A 21153-nucleotide genomic window follows, 5' to 3' on the forward strand; every position below is an offset into this window, starting at 1 on the left:
TTCTTTGTTGTTCAATTTGTGTTCATGTGATATTGTTGTTATGATGTTCATCAGTGTTCATATTGTTGTTTGAATTTATATAAAAATTGTTCATATTGGCTATATTTTGGTTGAGTGTGATTAATTGATGTGTTATAGCTGATGGGTAGTTTGGTAATTGCAGTACGCTCAGGGGTAGTTTGATAATTTCAGTAAGGTCGGAGGGGTAGTTTAGGAATTGTACATTTTGTAATTTTTTATGTGAAGCATGGGGGACAAAATGAAATGGGGTGGGTTGTGATATAGTTGTTTAATATAAAGGGGGGACAAGACAAAATTTAGTGGGGGGAATCTTGTATTTGTTTATGTTAGGCATGGGGGACAAAATATAATGGGGTGGTGTGATATGTTTATTTAATGTAATGGGGATGAGTGGGAAGATAATGGGTTTGGTAGAGAAAAAGTATTGATTTTAATTGATTGAAAGATTTATGGGATGGGTTATATATATAGGAAGTCTTGAAATAAGATTATGGACAGAAAAGAGAGGACAGAAGAAAATAACACAAAAAGAGAAAGAAAAAGAACGAGAGAGAGAAAACGAATCTGAAAACAAGAGAGAGAAAAGGACTGAACATTTAAGAGAGAGAAAATTCCGAAAAAAATATTTAAACTTTCAAATAAAAAAAAACTAAAAAAAAAATCTTCTGCTTTCTTTGTTTGAAATCAGTATTAATTGTTGTTGTTTCATTCAAAGCTTGAAGCTTTTGTTTTTGGGATTACTGCTCTACTGGTTTGCAAACTCTTTTCCTGGGTTGTTACTGTTGCTGGGCTGTTGTTGCTGGGCTGTACTGTTATTACTGCTGCTAATTCTCATCTATTTTCTTTTGCTTCCAATATCAGGTATATATTTTAGACTCATGTTGTGGAAAGCTTCAACATTGCCAAATAAATGAAGTTCGGAATTATAATTATGTCTTTTACTCGTTTAAATCTATTAGTTTAAATTTCAGTTTTGTTTCAGTTGGTTAATATAGTAGCTTACATTTGATGTGAGAACTGTTAGTTAATCATCCCTTTGAAATTCGCATAAGCTTTGTAATAATGTTATTTATTTCAGAATTTCATTAAGTATAGCTATATTCAAATTATAAGATAGAGAACATGGCAGAAAGCTAGCCATTAATTAAATCTTATGATATTGTTGGCTAAGTATGGAATAGTATGGAAGTATCAAGAAACTACATTACTAGCATATTTTGTCACAAAAGTTCAATTTTATTTAAAGCTAGATTGATGAAAGTTGTATGTTGTTCGTACATGGCGTGATAACAGTTACATGTATAACCATAAGTGAAAGGTGAGTTGATATAATTCGTTACGAGGTTAGAATATTAGGAATGGTTCAAACGTACAACTATATTGCATGGGATGCAATTTTATTGAATCAATTTGTATAATAGTTCTCTTTCTTATCAACTTGATTCTTATCTACCATTGTAAACAAATTAACCAAACAATTATAACTTTGGACTAAAAACAAGTATATGAGAAGGATATGGGATTTATGAGCACGAATTGCAACATTTTATGTCAAAGATATGTAGAAATAGAGTTCGCATTAAATATAACAATGAAAATTCTTCAGAAACTATTAATTTGTTTATCAAATTAATTCTTTTCCAGTTTTATATGCGATTCGATTTTTGGATATATTAATATTGTATCCACGATAAAAATGGTAGTATTTTTAGTTACATGTTGTTTGTTTCTTTTTCATATCATTAATTCTTTAAAATTTGAATAGTTTTGAGGTATATAATTCATACGCGTAAAATAAGACTTGCGGTCAACACATAATAACTTTTGAATTTTTTTTCAAGAAAATTTGGAGACGTCTAAATCAGTGTTTCTCTATGGCTTTCATATAAAAATAAGTGGATGCAATAAACAATTTGTAGAGAATTTTATCAAGAATATTTTGGGAAATTAGGGATACGTTCGCGTGGCCTAAATTACATTTTTTAAGGCAGTTCGGATTATGCGTTCGCGCAACTTTGAGCCAAAATTTTAATAAAAAGAGATTCGTCGGAGGATATTAAATTAATTTCATAAAATCCGAGATGTGCGGTTCACTATTTAAGAAAGGCGAATGTTCTTAATTTTATTTTAAGCACAATTTCGAATATCAAATAAAATTTTTTTTATAATAAAAATATAAAAATATTATCAACCTTTTTGTGTACACGTATGCGTGGCACGATTCTCTACAATTATAAAAGGTATATAATATGAATATACGTACGCGTGATTCGTTTATATAATTGTAAATAATCTAAACAAAAGCGGTAATAAAATCGGGAAACAAGAAAAAAGGTATTTAGTAAATCAAGATAATTAAGCCAAATATAAAAATGGTTAAGCGACCGTGCTAGAACCACGGAATTCGGGAATGCCTAACACCTTCTCCCGAATTAACAGAATTCCTTACTCAGGATTTCCGGTTCACAGAATAACAAACAGAGTCATATTCTCCTCGATTCAGGGATTAAAACCGGTGACTTGGGACGCCTTAAAATTCCCAGGTGGCGACTCTAAAACAAACAAACAAATCCCGTTTCGACTGTCCTTTAATTGGAGAAAACTCCCTGCACCCTCGCGGGGGCGGAAAAAGGAGGTGTGACAAAACTGTCCTCTCAAAGGAGCACCACCAAAACTACCAGATCTCCGAGACCTCTTGGCTTCTCTCTCATCTCTCTCCTGGCGACGAACTAACTTAATCTCTCCGCTAATATCAACAACCTGCTCAAAAGTAGTACCTGACACCCTCTCTTTGGTTATGAGAATCTGAAGCTGATATGTGAGGCCATCCACAAACCTCTTGATCCTCTCCCTAGCCGTAGGAACTAACCAAATAGCATGACGAGCTAGCTCTGAAAATCTCATCTCATACTGCATCATAGTCATATCATCCTAACGCAACTGCTTGAACTGCCTGCGCAGCTCCTCCCTACGTGACTGTGGCACATACTTCTCTAAAAAGAGAGCGGAGAACTGTTGTGGCGATGCATCAACAGGCCTACGCCTCTCATAAGCCTCCCACCAAGTAAAGGCAGCTCCTGAAAATTGGAAGGTAGTGAACGAGACCCCACTGGTTTCCAAAATACATATGGTCCGAAGCATCCTCTGACACTTGTCCAAGAAACCCTGGGCATCCTCGCCCTCTACACCACTAAAAGTCGGAGGCTGAAGTCTACCAAACCTCTCCAATTGACTCTACTCATCGTCAGGCATAACTGGTACCACATAATCCTGAGCAGGCGCACCCGTCTGGGCTGAAGGTTCCCCTGATGTCTAAATTCCCTGCACAACCTGCTCAGGTGTGCAAGCGGTGGGAGTCTGGGTACCTCCCTTGGCCTGAGAAGTAGTTACGGCCATAGTAACTGAGACCGCCTGAGCCATGCCAGTGCACACTGATAGAATCTGGGCGAGGGCCTCCTGAAGGCCTGGAATAACAATTGGCACAGCCGGTGCCTGAGCTGGTCCTGTTGGAGCGTCCGCAACTAGGACCTAATCGTGAACTGGGGCGGTTGGTGGATCTGTAGATGCTGCCCTAGCTGTTATGCTGGCTACACCCCTTCCCCTACCACGGCCTCGATCGCGACCTCGACCTCTAGTGGCCCAAACTGGTTGTACTGGTGGACGTCCGTCTAGACAGGTAGCACGTGTCCTCACCATCTGTGAGAGAATAGAATGACAGAAGTTTAGTTACCAGAATCAATAGATTCGCACGACAAGAATTCAAGAATGTGAAGTTTTTCCTAAAGGTTCTGCAGCCTCTCGAATATAAGTACAGACGTCTCCGTGCCGATCTGCAAGACTCTACTAAGTCGGCTCATGACTGGTGAAACCTATGTAACCTAGGCTCTAATACCAACTTGTCACGACTCTAAGGCACCCCGGTCGTGATAGTGTCTATCGCAGTACTAGGCAAGCCGATTTGACATTTATAACATAAACAAGTTTTTTTCTTAAATCATTTACTAATAAGATATCATCGCAAATCCTTCGTTTAAATATTTCAAAACAAGCGGAAACAAATATGTAAAACTTCAACCACTGCCCGATCCCGGTGTCACTAGTCATGAGCCACTAAAATATAATATAATACTGTCTATTCAATACAAGATGAGTCTGAGAAAAACAAATACTAATAGATAAGAAGGAGAAAGGTTAGGCTGCGGATGCCGTGCAGCTACCTTACTAACTCCAAAATGCTCTGAAGGTAAGGAACAGCTCTCACTCGGATGCTCTGGCACTGGGATCTGCACACAAGGTGCAGGGAGTAATGTGAGTACGCCAACTCAATAAGTAACAATTATAAATAAAGGCCGAGTGCAGTGACGAGCATTTAAAATCATATACATCTTATAACATAGAATCTCAATGGAAATAACAAAGTCGAATCAGTAATTCAGTTTTCGAACATCTCGTAAAAACTCCAGTTTCAGTGAAAGTTATTTAAAACATTTGTTCAACCTTTTTCAATAGAGGCTCAATATAAAAGAAGAGTGAAAATAGTAATTTCATAATACAAGCCCTCGGGAAAATTATCACTCATATATATATATAGCCCCTCGGGCAAACCTCTCAGTCACTCGTGGCTCAACTCTCATCAATCAGTACTCACCCTCAGCACTCCTGCTCAATAGATATCTCATACTAACCGCTACGGCGTGCAGCCCGATCCATAAATATATAGTCGACTGTTCTTACTAGGGGTGTGTAGACTCTATAGGGTCTCCTACAGCCCAAGTGCTATATCGCTGCAGCGTGCAGCCCGATCCATATATATATATATCGCCGCGACTTGCAGCTCGATCCAAAAATATATAATCCTTACCATTAGGCCCTCGACCTCTCTCGGTCATCATCCTCATAGCCACTCGGGCATTTCAGTGAAAAATTAGGGAACTCAGCACAAACAGTTCTCACATATTTGGAAGTGGAGTAATGAAATTAAATCGAACAATAAACAGGTAAAAATCATGATTGAGGATATGATTTCGAATCAAAATAGTATGAGGATAGTAGTAAAATTCCTCTGAGGGTCAAAATAGTACGACACAAGTCCCCAAACATGGCATTTAGCCCAAGTTAACAGAATTATTCCTAAACACATAGATTTCATATAGAGTTTAGCAAAATATGCAACTCTACAGTTGCCACGGGACTGAATAAGTCACAATCCCTACCGGTGCACGCCCATCACCTAGCATGTGCGTCACCTCATTTATCAAAATAGTACGAAATTTCGGGGTTTTATACCCTCAGGTCTAGATTTACAATCGCTACTTACCTCTAAACAGACAAAAATCTACTCTGCAATGCCCTTTCCTCTCAACTCGGCCTCAAATCGCCCCGAATCTATCCAAAATCAGAATCATATCATCAATACATGCCAAAGGAACAAAGCCCACACGAAAAATATCAAATTAAATCAAGATTCCTGAAATTGGCCAAACCCGACCCCCTGACCCACATCTCAAAATTTGATAAAAGTCACAACACTAGAATATTTATCCTCTCATGAGTCTATACATACCAAAATTATCAAAATCGGACCTGAAATGGCCCCTCAAATTCCCAATTTAAACACTCCAATTTCAAGCCCTAATCTCCCAATTTCTTCTCTAATATTCCCACTAATGTCATGATTAAACAATGGAATAATCGCCATAAACACAAGAATATAAGGGCCAAGTAGCTTACCTCTCTGAAAACACTTGATTCCCTCTTGAAATCATAGCTTGGAGCTCCAAAATCGACCAAAAATGGTGGAAGAATGACCAAAATTCGCGAAGGGGAGCTTATATACTTTCTGTCCTAGGGATTCCGCACCTGCGATCCCATAAGCGCATCTGCGCTTCCTCTTCTACGGAAAAATATCCGCTTCTGTGGATTTCACTTAACCTTACCAGGCCTCGCATATGCAGTCGCCTTACCGCGACTGCGGCATCGTAGATGCGGTTTACCAAGAGGCTCTTGCGGTCCTCACGCACTTGTGCCTCTTAACCGGTCTTGAGGAGCTCGCACCTGCATCCCCAATCCGCAGGTGCGGATATGACAGAAGTAGCAACACCAGCTGCAATTTCTCAAGTTCAAACTTTTTGATGGCCATCCGAAATCATCCCGAGACCCTCGGGACCTCAGCCAAACCTACCAACAAGTCATATACCACTATTCAAACTTTCTCAAACCTTCGGAACACTCAAAATAACATCAAAACATCAAATCACCCTCGAATTCAAGCCTAAGGATTTCCAAACTTCCGAATTCCGCAAACGATACAGAAACCTATCGAACCTCACCTGAATGACCTGAAATTTTGTACACACGTCCCAAATGACACAACGGACCTACTCCAATTTTTGGAATTCCATTTCGACCTTGATATCAAGATTTCCTCTGCCGACCAGAAAACGCCAAATTTCCAATTTTGCCAATTCAAGCCTAAACTTATCACGGACCTCCAAAATACATTTTGAACACGCTCCTCAGTCCAAAATCACCTAACGAAGCTATCTGTCCTATCAAAATTCACATCCGAGACCTTCTACTCATAAGTCAACATCTGGTTGATTTTTCCAACTTAAGCTTCTAAATAAGAGACTAAGTGTCTCATTTCACTCCATGACCACTTCGAACACAGAACAACCAACACGATATGATGAACTACAGCTGAACAACACATAAAGAAGAAGAAATGGGGAGAACTGGACTGCAACTCATGAAACGACCGGCTGGATCATTGCAAGAGGTAATGCCTCTAAATATTTAGTGTATGAACAATGGCTGCCAACTCTAAGCCATGAACATGGTAATTCTTCTCATGAACCTTTAACTATCGTAACACACATGCAATCACCATGCCATCCTCCATCAATACTGTATCGAACCTAATACGCGATGTATCATAATACACCACGTAGGATCCTGAACCTGTGGGCAACACCAATACTAGGGTTGTAGTCAAGGCAGTCTTGAGCTTTTGAAAGCTTAACTCACACTCATCGGACTACCTGATTGGAGTACCCTTCTTGGTCAACCTAGTCAATGAGGATGCAATGGATGAAAACGCCTCCACGAACCAGCGATAGTAACTCGCTAAACCCCAGAAGTACGAAATCTTTGTAGCTGAAGTAGGTCTAGGCCAGTGTTGAACTGCCTCAATCTTCTTAGGATCCATTTTAATTCCCTCGGCCGATACAATATTCCCCTAAAAGGCAATCGAATCTAACTAAAACTCACACTTTGAAAACTTGGCATATAACTTACTATCAAAGTTTGAAGTGCAATCCGAAGATGATGCTCATGCTCCTCTCGACTGCGGAATTAGATCAAGAAATCATTAATGAATACGATCGCAAAAGAATCCAAATAGGGCTTAAATACCCAGTTCATCAAATCCATAAATGCTGCTGGGGATTTTTTCAAGCCAAATGACATCACTAGAATTTCATAATGCCCATATCGAGTCTGGAAGGCTATCTTAGGACACTGGATGCCTTCGAAAATACTTTGGCACCCCAAAACTGATCAAATAAGTCATAATCATCGGCAATAGATGCTTGTTCTTGATAGTGACTTTGTTCAACTACTGATAGCCTATGCACATTCTCATCTAACCATGCACATTCTCATCTAACCATCCTTCTTCTCCACGAACAACACGGGCGCACCCCAAAGTGAGGCACTAGGTCAAATGAATCCCTTATCAAGCAAATCTTTCAACTGCTCATTCAGTTCCTTTAACTCAAGCGGGGTCATATGGTATGGTGGAATAGAAATAGGCTGAGTGCCCGGAGCCAAAATCAATACAAAAGTGAATATTTCTATCGGGTGGCATCCCCGACAGATCTGCAGGAAACACCTCTAGAAACTCATATATAACAGGTACCGAATCCATGAAAGGAACCTCGGCACTAGAATTGCGAAAATAGGCCAAATAAGCTAGACATTCCTTATCGACCATACGCCGAGCCTTCACATAAGAAATAACCCTATTGGTAGAATGTCCATTCCCACTCTACTCTGATGGGGGCAACCCCGGCATGGCTAAGGTCATCGTCTTAGTGTGATAGTCCAATATAGCATGATAAGGTGACAACCAATTCACACCCAAAATGACATCAAATTCCACCATATAAAGAAGAAGGATATCTATACTAGTTTCAAAACTCCCAATAGTAATCACACACGAGCGATAAACACAATCTACAATAATAGAATCTCCTACTGGCGTGGACACATACACATGAGCACTCAAGGAATCACGAGGCATAACCAGATATGAAGCAAAATAGGATAACACATAGGAATAAGTAGTGACCGGATCAAATAGAATTGAAGCATCTTTATGGAAAACTAGAACAATACCTGTGATAACGACGTTAGATGACTCGACCTCAAGTCTAGTTGGGAATGCGCAAAATGGGTTGGGCCCCACCACCCTAACCTCTGCTAACGGCCTCTAGCTAGCTGGCCTCCACCTCTAATGGTCTGACATACACCTCTAATGGCTTGACCTCTACCTCTAGTATCATGACCTCTACCTCTAGCAGCCTGACATCCACCTCTAGCTGATTGAGCGTGTGGTGAAGCAACCGGTGCCGAAACCACGGCTCGAGAACTCTGTTGGGGTATACTACTCAATATAGGACAATACATGCTGATGTGACCTGCACCCCCACACTCAAAACACTTTTCGGCTATTATGGCTACTGAAGTTGAACTGACCTGAACGGGCCGGATAGCCACGGTGGTAGCTTTGGATCAGAGATGCACTAATAGGAGCATATGGTGCACTGCATACTAGCTGCCCAGGACGAGATACATAAGGACCACAACTACCCGAAACAATGTGGGATGCCTAAAGTGCCGACTGAAACGGCATGGGAGGATGGCCTCTACCAAAAGTACCCATGCCTCCAGATGAGGTGCCACTAAAACCTTCAAAATGACAAGGCATCTTATCTCATACCAGCCCCTTTTTCTAATCACAAACCATCTCGATCCGTCTAGCAATCTCTACAGCCCTCTGAAAAGAAATATCATCTCCGGTCTCTTTGGCCATTTGTAGCCTGATACTAAAAATAAGACCATCAATGAATCTCCTCACTCTCTCCCTTTCAGTAGGGAGCAAGATAATGGCATGACGAGTTAGGTCCACAAATCGAGTCTCACACTAGGTGATGCTTATGCCACCTTTCTGAAGGCGCCCAAACTGCCTGCGATACTCCTCTCTCAGAGTGAAAGGAATGAACTTCTCCACAAATAGCTGTGAAAATTGATCCAGGTAAGTGAAGGTGAACCACCTGGTCTAGTCAACACATAATTTCTCCACCATCTCTTGGCAGAACCAGTCACCTGGAACACTGCAAAGTTGACTCCATTGGTCTTAACAATACCCATGTTGCACAATACCTCATGGTAACGGTCTAAGTAATATATGGGTCCTTAGAAGGGGCACTACTGAAATAAACAGGAAAGAGCTTGGTAAACTTATCCAGTCTCATCAACGCCTAAGAAGACATAGCAGGCCTATCCCCGGCCTGTGCCGCAACAACAGGATAAACTACCCCAACTAGTTGTGTTTGCTGAAGTCTAATATAGGGGAGCCATCTGCTCTGGAGTGTGAGTAGCGGGAGTTTATGCTTCTCTCCCAACCTAAGAGACGACTGGTGGCACCGAAAATGCATCGGTCTCGGCCACACTCCCCATAAGGCCTACCAAGCGGACTAGAGCATCCCGAAGCACTGGAGTGGCTATGAATCCCTCCGGGACCTGAGATGGTTCGATGGGTATGGTCTGAGCAGGGATCTCCTCCTCATGATCAATCCTAGGCTCCATTGCAGGTGTTGTTGCTCAAGCTCTAGGCTGAACTCTACCTTTGCCTCGGCCTCTAGCTCGACCATGGCCTCAGCCTCTGCCCATAGTGGTAGCCAGAACAGGGGGCTCTGGTTCCTACCTGGCTGTAGATACTCTGTGTGTTCTCGCCATTTGCAAGAGAACAAGAATAGACTGGTTCAATAATTAATGATAGAATAAAATCGCACAATAGAGAAAGAATGAAGTGAAATTCTTTCCTAAAGCTCCAGAGCCTATAAAGATAAGTACAAATATCTCCGTATCGATCCTCCAAACTCAGCTTGCTCATGGCTCCTGAGACCTAAGCAACCTAGTACTCTGATACCAACTTGACACAACCCGAAATTCCCACCCTCGTTGAATGTGATGCCACCTAACATTTCACTTACTAGGCAAGACAACATTAGATATAATTATTAACCATTCTTAACAATCCAAATCAATTTACCACAATAAGTCTAAATAGTCTGAAATAAGGTGATAAACTAAAAACGACGAAAATCCAAATACAATCTAAGAACTGGTAACCCGAATACGTGAGCGTCTAGAGTACTAAAAATAATAATCTAAATAAAAAGTTAACTGTCTGAATCAAAATAAACAGCTAAGATGGTATAGAAGGGGACTTCACGGCTGCGAATGTCGTACAGCTATACCTCAAGTCTCCGCCAGTAGTTAGATTCGGGCGACCTCATTGAATGCTGCCGGCACCAACTCTGATATCTGCACAAGAAGTGCAGAGTATAATATGAGTACAACTGACCCCATGTACTCTGTACGTGCCGAGCCTAACCTCGATGAAGTAGTGATGAGGCTAAGGCGGGTCATTTATAATAACTTATACGCAATATTAATAATCATAGAAAATAAGGATTGGAACAATAAAATTGAATAGTCTGAAATAATGTGATAAAGTAATAAATGACAAAATCCAAATACAACCCCAGAACTGGTGTCACAAATACATGAGCATCTATAGTACTACAGATAATGGCCTGAACAAATCATAATTGTCTAAAACAAAATAAACAACTAAAATGATGTTGAAGGGGACTTCAGGGTTGCGAACGTCATGCAACTATACCTCAAGTCTCCACTAATAGCTAAATCCGATAAAACCTCACTCAACGTAACTAGGACTAACTCTAGTGTCTACACAAGAAGTGTAGAGTGTAGTATGAGTACAACCAACCCTATGTACTCTGTAAGTGCCGAGCGTAACCTTGACGAAGTAGTGACGAGGCTAAACGAGCCAGTTACAATAACCTGTGAGCAGTAATAATTATAATAACATAGAACAAAAACAAGGAATGAAAATAAAGCAGTTAATTTATGAAAATGAACTTAAACCTCACTATCAAAAATCCCAGAATAAAAAAACCTCGTAATCTCTTATACAAATGTTGAAACTAACACAACAACAAGAACAAGTACAACACACACAATTCCTTGCAGTGCGCATCCCGATCCCACCATATCATCATTTATCAGTATCATAATCCTCCTTTATTCCACCTTACATCATTTATCAATATGAAGTATCACGTATACAATCTGTTGCGGCGCGCAACCCAATCCCACCGTAACATTCTTTATCAATATCATAATCCTCCCTTATTCCACCATAGCATCATTTATCTTTTAATTTCCCGTTGCAGCGTGTAATCCGATCCACATATAATTTCAATAAATATAAACAATCCAATAACTCAATCTAAAAGAATTTCTACATCAAAAAGGACAAAAGTACAAGGCAATAAGGGACCATATAATAATCAAAGAATCTTTAAGAATTCGAAGTTTCTACTTAAAGTTTATCGGTGTCCAACAAACTCCACAACTAACGCAATTAAACTACATCATAGAATGCAATAAATGTTACAAAAATAATAGGACAAGTAAAGCATGTGACAATCAAGGTGGGCATGTAAAACAATTAAAAGCAAGTAACAAATAAGCATGTAGTCATGGAAGGGACGAACAATTTAATACAAGAATAGGTAAATGAAAAATAAAAATTTCGACATAGGCGTCAAATAAAACATGCAACAATTACGACATGGAATAAGATAATTCATGAAATAATGAGAAACATAAAAAAATATTTGAACTGCGTATATACACTAGTCACCTTGCACATACGCCATTTTCTCACATAATCCACATAACACATAATTCAAAATTTCCTAATTCCCTCATGTCAAGGTTAGATCCAACACTTACCTCATTCCACAATCAAATCAAAGCTTAACCGGGTCCTTTCCTCTATAATTTGCATCCAGACCAATCAAATCTAACCAAATATAGTTCAAATGATTCAAAATAAGCCTTAGAAACTACCCACGAGTGAAAAAGATTTATTCTTTAATGATTTTGGAGAAAGTCAACAAAAATCAACCCCAGACCCGCTTGGTCAAAACTCGAGATTTGGACCAAAACTCAGTTATTCATTCACCCTCGAGCCCAATAATGTGATTAGTTTCGAAATCCGACCTCAATTTGAGATCTAAATCTCAATTTCTCTAAATTCCCAATTTCTACCTAAATTCATTATTTCTACCATAAACAAGCACAGATTAAAGGTTAGAAATCAAGGGGTGTTTATGGAAATGGAAGAATACAAGTTAAAATCTACTAACCTACGAAGTTGGTATGAAATATATCTTCAAAATTGCCTCTAGGCCAAGCAAAATCTTGAAAAAAGTGAAAAATGGGATAAATCTCGATTTTTAGAAGTTTTAAAGACTAGGCAACATATGTTCATCGCGTTCGCGAGACGCCTGACGCGATCATGAAGCATTGCGGCCTACTGGCCTTCGCGTTTGCAAGCTTTGTACGCATTTGCGATGGCTTGTCCCCCCCCCCCATCCTTCGTGTACGCGTAGAATAACTGGCCAACTCCCTTCCTGGGTCCTATAAGCTGAGCGTTCGCGAGATGCTGGTCGCGTTCGCGTGGAAGAAAACCCACTGCATCCCAATTTACCCTTTCCGATTGCGATATTAGCTTCGCGATCGCAAATATCAAAGCACCAGATATGAGAAACAATGAAAACCAACAACCTTCCAAGTCCAAAATCAATCCCTGGCCTATCTGAAACGCACCCGATCCCATTGGGAACCAAACCAAACATGCACAGAAGTGTAATAACATCATACGAACTCGCTCGCGTGATCTAAACACCAAAATAACACCTAAAAGTACGAATCAGACACCAAAATGTATGAAATTTCTATTGAAAGTTAAGAACTTTCAAATTCACAACCGAGCATCTGAATCATACGAAATCAACTCTGTTTTACATCAAATTTTATAGACAAGTTGTAAATAGTAAAATGAACCTATACCAAGTTGCGGAATAGAAATCCAAACCCGGTAGTAACAAAGTCAACTTACAGTCAAACTTAGGAATTCTTTAGCCCATCAAATTACTAGTTTTCATAAAATCACTTTAATTCAACTTAAGACTTCTGAATCCAATTCTGGCATACACCCAAGTCTCAAATCATGATATGGACCAATCGGGATCCTCAAAATACTGGTCTGGGTTCGTTAACCTAAAATGTTGACCGTAGTCAACTCAAATCATTTTCTAATAAAAATTCACATCCTCCTCAAATTTTCACATAAATGTTTTTTTTAGAAAAAGACACGGACTACGCACGCAAATCGAGAATCACTAAACGAAGCTAATCGAGGTCTTAGAATACAGAAATAAAGGCTAAAACTCAAAATGACCTATCGGGTCATCATATTCTCTACCTATAAAACTATCGTTCATCTTCGAACGGATATAGAAAGGTACCTACACTGGTGAAAACGTGTCATGACCCAAAATCTAACTAGTCGTGATGGCACCTAACCCAACCTTCTAGGTAAGCCAATTAACAATTATCCAATTCCAATGATGTTTAATAAGACGAAAAAGTAAAAGCAAATATCTGAATCTCATACACTTCTCAAGGACTAGTAGTAAAAATCATGAGCTTCTAAGATTAGAATTTACAAAGCTAGTATAAAATAATTACATCATCTGTTTGAAATGTACAAAAACAGATTTCTATAACTCTAAGGATACCATGAACAAGAGGCAACTACAATCGGAACGCAGGTACATCTTCAAATCCAGCTCCCGTCGATCACAACATCGTCATCAGCCAACATCTGCATGCAAGGTGCATAAGTGTAGTATGAGCATAACTGCCCCATGTACTCAATAAGTAACAAACCTAACCTTACGTTAAAAGTAATGACGAGCTGGGACAAGGTTCGGAGTCCAACTCCAATAACCAGCAACAGTCCATAACAATATAATAAAAAGGTACATGAAAATAACTCAGAGGTAGGATGCTCAACTCGTTCATAGTTACGGAAAAATAGACATGCTTTTCAAGTATAACAGTAAATCCTAGATCTTTCACCGAAATACCTATACGCACGGGATGGCACTCTTAGAGATGTACTTTCCTCATGCTATCTGAAAATGAAACATCTTATTTATTGTTGAAAGGTTTTTGGGACAAATCACAGTTTTCAAACTTGCTCATATTTACATCTTTAAGAGTGTCATCCCGCGCGTGCAGGTATTCATGATTTTGCTTCGGGTCGAATTGGTTGGCTTCGTGCTGCTATTATTGAGGGATGTGCCATTCGGTTAGAGTTGAGCTTATTCGTGTTCTGATATGTTCTATGTATTACTTTTCCATGCTATGAAGGGTTGTGATTCGTTGGTTATATGCACACATGGTGCGGTTCTATTAAGGGCCTTATAGCGAAATTGTAGCGAGATGGACATATAGCCATAAGGCCCGTTGCGACATGCAACCCGATCCACATATATATAGCTATAAGGCCCACTGCAACGTACAACTCGATCCACATATATATAGCCATAAGGATCGTTGCGGCATGCAAACCGATATATATATATATATATATAATAGGTACCTGCGCTCACTGGCGGTGTGTACAGACTCCAGAGGGGCTCCTTCAGCCCAAACGCTATAATTCGTATGGAAAAACTCACGTGCTATAGTGTCAATATCCTCACAATCAGGCCCTCGACCTCACTCAGTCATCAATCTCTCCAGTCTCATGGCTCACAACACTCATGTTGAGCAGCTCAAATCAATAATATGAGATGTGACAATAAACAATAACAGAGACTGAGATATGATATCTAATGATGAATGCGACTGAGTACATAACTGAAATTAAGCAAATAACTCAACAGCAAAGAACCACTGGTACCGGCATATAGCCTAAACATGATTTCTAGCATCAATTACAGCTCAGGTTCTCTAACACATAGAGTACAGTAGAAATGTTCAAATAACATAGCTACACAGTTCCATGAAATTGACTAAATCACAATCTACACGGTGCACACCCACACACCCACACGCCCGTCACCTAGCATGCATGTCACCTCAACACTAGTCACATAACACGCAATTCGGGATTTCATACCCTCAGCACCAAGTTTAGACGTGTTACTTACCTCGAAAAAGCCAATTCCAATACCAAGTAAGTCAAACAATGCTCCAAGAGTGCCATCCCGCACGTACCGACATTTGAACATCTCGAGACTAGCCAAAAGCAAATCAAATACATCAAATAAAGCCCAAGAAATTAATTCCAAATGGTAAAGTTCGAATCCTTAATCAAAAGTCCAAAATCGGTCTAAAAGTCAAGAGCCGGGCCCGTACCTTGGAACCCGACGAAACTTATAAAATTCGAAAACCCATTTGATTATGAGTCCAACCATACTAGTTGCACTCAAATTTGACTCCAAATCGATGTTCAAAACTCAAAAATTCACATTATGAAACGTTAGGCAAAAATCCCCAATTTTCTCTTTAAATTCACAACAAATTACCAAAAATGAATAAAGATTCGTGGAATATAATCAAAACCGAGTGTAGAACACTTACCCCCAATCCCTGTGATGAAAATTGCTCCAAAAAATCATTTCTATCCGAGCCCCCATCTCAAAATATGATAAAAGAACCCAAAACCTTGATATATAGCTTCTGCCCAGGCATCTTCGCTTTTGCAAACAAATTAGCCGCTTCTGCACCACAAACTTCGCTTTTACGGTCTCCACTAGTCAGCTGTCCTCTCTCACTTGCAGACACTATTCCATTTCTGTGCAATCGCAGGTGCAAGGCAAAAATGCGCATATGCAAAAACTCCCAACGAGCCGCTGCCACTTCTGCAATCGTATTCCGCGCCTGCGGACGCGCAGAGGCGCCAAACCTTCCGCTTCGGCGGCCTTCCTTGCCCAAGCTTTACCTCACTTCTGCGACTGCCTTCACGCTTCTGCAACCATTGCATCTGCGCTAACCAGCCGCAGGTGCGATCACACCAGATCTGCCACCTGCAACTTCAGCCAAAAATGATCCAAACAATCTGAACCTCATCCGAAACTCACCCGAGCCACTCGAGACCCTGTCCGAATGTACCAACAAGTCCAATAACATAACACGGACCTACTCGAGGCCTCAAATCATACATAATAGCATCGAAATGATGAATCACACCGCAAATCAAACTTAAATGAACCTTGAACTTCCAACTTCCAAAACTCACGCCGAAACATATTAAATCAACCTGGAATGAACCCAAATGTTGCATACAAGTTCCACATGACATAACGAAGCTATTTCAATTCCCGAAATTACAATCCGAACCCGATATCATCAAAATCAACTCTCGATCCAACTTATGAATTTTCCAAACCTTCAAATTTCCAATTTTATGCCAATTCGTGCCGAAACCTTCTAGAACATCCAAATGCAAATCCGGGCATACGCCCGAGTCCAAAATCACCATCCGGACCTAAGAGAACCATCAAAACTCCAATCCAAGGTCAAATACCAAAAAGTCAAACTTGGTCAACTCTTTTAACTTAAAGCTTTAACAATGAAATTCATTCTTCCGGAGTGACTCCAGACTGTCTGAAAACCAAAATCGATGATTCACATAAGTCATAATACATCATACGGAGGTACTCATGCCCGTAAACTATCGAGCGAGGTGTAATTGCTCAAAATAACCGGTCAGGTCGTTACAAAACGTGTTGGTATCTACTCCGCATGACGGACTCGGACTCCCACGTGGCAGCCTCGATCGACTGACCTCTCCATTGTACTCTAACTGAAGGATAACTCTTAGACCTCAACTTCCAGACCTGCTGGCTAGAATAGCCACCAGATCCTCCTTATAAGTCAAATCTTTGTCTAATTGGATTGAGCTAAAATCTAACACATGGGACGGATCACCGTGATACTTCCAAAGTATGGACACATGGAACACCGGATGGAATGCTGATAAACTAGGTGGCAATTCATGCTTGTAGGCCACCTCACTAACCCTCTCAAGAACTTCAAAGGGTCCGATATACCTAGGGCTTGACTTTCCGTTCTTTACAAACCTCATCACACCTTTCATGGGTGAAACCCGAAGCAAAACCTTCTTTCCAACCATGAATGCAACATCATGACCTCTCCAATCAGCATAACTGTTCTGCATAGATTGAGCTGTGCGAAGTTGATCCTGAATCATCTAGACCTTTTCCAAGGCATCATGAACCAAATCGGTACCCAACAATCGAGCCTCTCTCGGCTCAATCCAACCTACTAGAGAACAGAACCGCCTCCCATATAATGCCTCATAGGGAGCTATCTAAATACATTGTTGGTAGTTATTGTTGTAGGCAAACTACGTAAGTGGCAAGAACTGATCCCAAGAAATCCCGAAATCCATACCGTATGCGCGAAGCATATCCTCCAATATTTGTTTGGTACGCTTGGACTAACCCTCTGTCTGGGGGTGGAATGTTGTACTCAACTCCACCCGTGTGCCTAACTCACGTTGTACGACCCTCCAAAAGTGTATGATGTGAACTGCGTACCCTGATCAGAAATGATAGACACCGGCATACCGTGAAGACGAATGTTCTCGCGGACATAGATCTCAGCCAACTGCTTTGAAGAATAGGTAACTACTAATGGGATGAAATGTGCCGACTTGGTCAACCTGTCCACAATGACCCATACTGCGTCGAACTTCTTCGAAGTCCATGGGAGCCCAACAACAAAATCCCTGGTAATATGCTCCCACTTCCGCTCGGGAATCTCAAGCTTATGAAGTAAACCGTCGGACCTCTGATGCTCGTACTTTACCTGCTAGCAATTCAAACACCGAGCTACATATGCAATTATATCCTTCTTTATTCTTCTCCACCAATAATGCTATCTCAAATTCTGATACATCTTAACGGCACCCGGATGAATGAAATACCGTAAACTGTAGATCCCCTCAAGAATCAACTCACGAAGTCCATCCATATTGGGCAAACAAATCTGATCCTGCATCTGCAACACCCCATCATCTCCAATAGTAACTTGTTTGGCACCACCGTGTCGCACCGTGTCCTTAAGGACAATCAAATGGGGATCGTCATACTGATGCTCTCTGATGCGCTCATACAAAGAAGATCGAGAGACCGTGCAAGCTAGAACTCGACTGGGCTCCGAAATATCTAACCTCATGCATGTATCTTCTTTAAGTTTCTATGTCGTACATAAAATAACACATAAATTTCCGTGTGAAATTTAAAGATAGTCAGATTTACAAGTGGTAATTGAAAAATAACTACAGTTTCAAAAGTAATCGAAGTCACTTTTCATATAAAGATAAATCTAAACGAAAACATTATTTAAAATCTGAAAATATTCTAGCATAATATACTGGAGTTCCTGCATAATATAATGGTCCGGCATAATATACTGGTCCAGCATGACATGCTGGAAGTTTATGTACATGTGCTCCAATCTCCAGTATATTATGCTGGAACTTTTCGTGTGCTGGAGTTCTAGCATAATATGCTGGAAGTTCATATACAGGTGCACCAATCTCCAGTATATTATGCTGGAACTTTCTGTATTGCAACAAAATACTGACTGTTTTTCAATGACTTTGCAAACACTAACTATTTTTCAATTACCTATTCGAAAACTGGCTAGCCCGTACTATTTTCTCTAAACTTCCGTACTAGTCAGACCACCTTTAGTAATACCGCTTTTGGTTTTCAGCATAAATTAAACTCAAATACAGAACACTGTGCAAGAGATAACACTGAATGTTGTACAAGGATTAAAATGATTATCCTACCAACCAAACAGCCGCCTTTATTAGTCAGAATAATACACATTCTCACCTTAATTTAAACTTAATCAAGGTAAATTAGTATTATTTGATGCGACACCGGGTGAAAATAAGTTTTTATCTATGTTTGTCCATGTGTCGTGATTCCTCTGCACTTGGTTTTGTTGATATTGTAAATGTTAATCTTTCTTGACACTCCAAGATTATAATCAGATGATGAATGTTAGCTTTTGTAGAGAAGAAAAAGCAGCAAAATGTGAAGAAATCAACCATTCTTGTCCCTGAATTAAACCCATGGAATGAATAACGTGTTAATTCATTCTTTGTTTTTAGCAAGTTTCCATGTCTTAAAAATGACTTTGAAGTCTTTGTGCATCAAATCAGGACTAATAACCTGTGATGCCAAATTACTTGTAGATATGCAAATCCACACTTATGTATAAACAAATTGAAAATCAGATTAACTAGATTTTGTTTTGCAAAATCTAAATCAATTAATGACTCCTTTTCTGTTCAAACTCCTTATGGTATAGTGGTTAATAAGTTTAGTTTTAATATGACCATTGGATCATTGTAGTTTGGATAATATTTGATTGAAGTTGAAATTAGGACTAAAAGAGTATTTGGACGTCGAAATTGGAAAGTATTTGGAAATAGATATTGTGCTTCGGTATGAATTTTACTTGGACAAAAATTTGATGTTTTTTTCACTTGAAATACTTGTCAAAAAACAGTTTTTCAACTTCAAATTATTTATTTCAAGTTGAAGTCACAAATTGTAAAACACACATTTATTTGCAAATAAGTACTAGTATTATTAAACACACGAGGTTCTTGTTGTCAGTTTAATAAAGGAATAAAACTTCAACATTTGTTTATATCTGAAACCAGTCTTTTAAATTCACCTTAATTAACATTGCAAGGCATTTATAAGCAGGGGTGAAGCAACATTTCCGTAAGGTGGTCACCATCCTTCATCGAAAAACTACATGTGTCAATGTTTGAAAACCCTTTGACGAAATTTTTTTTTACATCTTTTAAATTTGAATACTCTTAAAAAAAAAATTTGATTCTGTCACTGTTTATAAGGGAGCTTACATGTGGTAAACAGAAAAGGATTTAACCTATAGATAAACATCGACAATGTAATACATTTTACGCTATCACTGTATTTAAGGTATCATAATATATAACAGCTATTTGTCCTTATCTTTTAGTTGACGTAACAATATAAAAATTTATTTACATTATCAATGTATAAAAGTTAAACTCACAAAACAATAACGTAGAAGCAACAACAATGCTTTGTACTCCTCCGTTCACTTTTAATTGTCAAGTATTCTAAAAATAAATTTTCATTTTTACTTGTCATTTTTCGTTTATCAAGAGAAAAATAATTTATTTTTCATGTTTTGCCCTTAGCATTAATTAATCATTTCAAATCATTTTTCAAATCCATTAAGACTATACACTAATTAATATGGGTATCATGGTAAATTATGTACTTTATTTATTACTCTCTCCGGTTCACAATAAGTGATCAATTTGCTTTGGGCACACTCATTAAGGAAATACTAAATTCTGGACGAAAATAGTTAGTGTGACTAAATTATTCCTCATTAAATATTGCATCATAGTTATAGTAGCACTTACTTATCTTCTCAAATGTGAGGAGTATATGACTTTTTAGGGATACACACATAAGGGTAATTTTGGGAAAACAAATTGAATTTTTTTCATGATTATATAAATGGACACTTATTTTGGATCAAAATATAAAAGCAAATTAGTCACTTATTGTGAATTGGAGGGAGTATTTCTTAAGGGACGTACAAAGTCAATAGTGGACAAGTAAAAGTGAATGGAGAGAGTACTTTGTTCACACAATATTATTATGCTCATCTAGGTCAAAATTAAATAGATTTGACATTTTCTAAATGTCAGCAAAATTTTGAAAGGTTCAAAAATATAGTGAGTGATTAAGAAAAGAAACAGTGGTTTGGTCGCTTGCCTTAGTATTTGCGTACAAAACTCTCCTATTAAAAAAGCTACAAGCCTTTGATTTTTATTTAATT

Source organism: Nicotiana tabacum, chromosome 20 (assembly GCF_000715075.1).
Source record: "Nicotiana tabacum cultivar K326 chromosome 20, ASM71507v2, whole genome shotgun sequence".
In the NCBI taxonomy this organism is placed as follows: Eukaryota; Viridiplantae; Streptophyta; class Magnoliopsida; order Solanales; family Solanaceae; genus Nicotiana; species Nicotiana tabacum.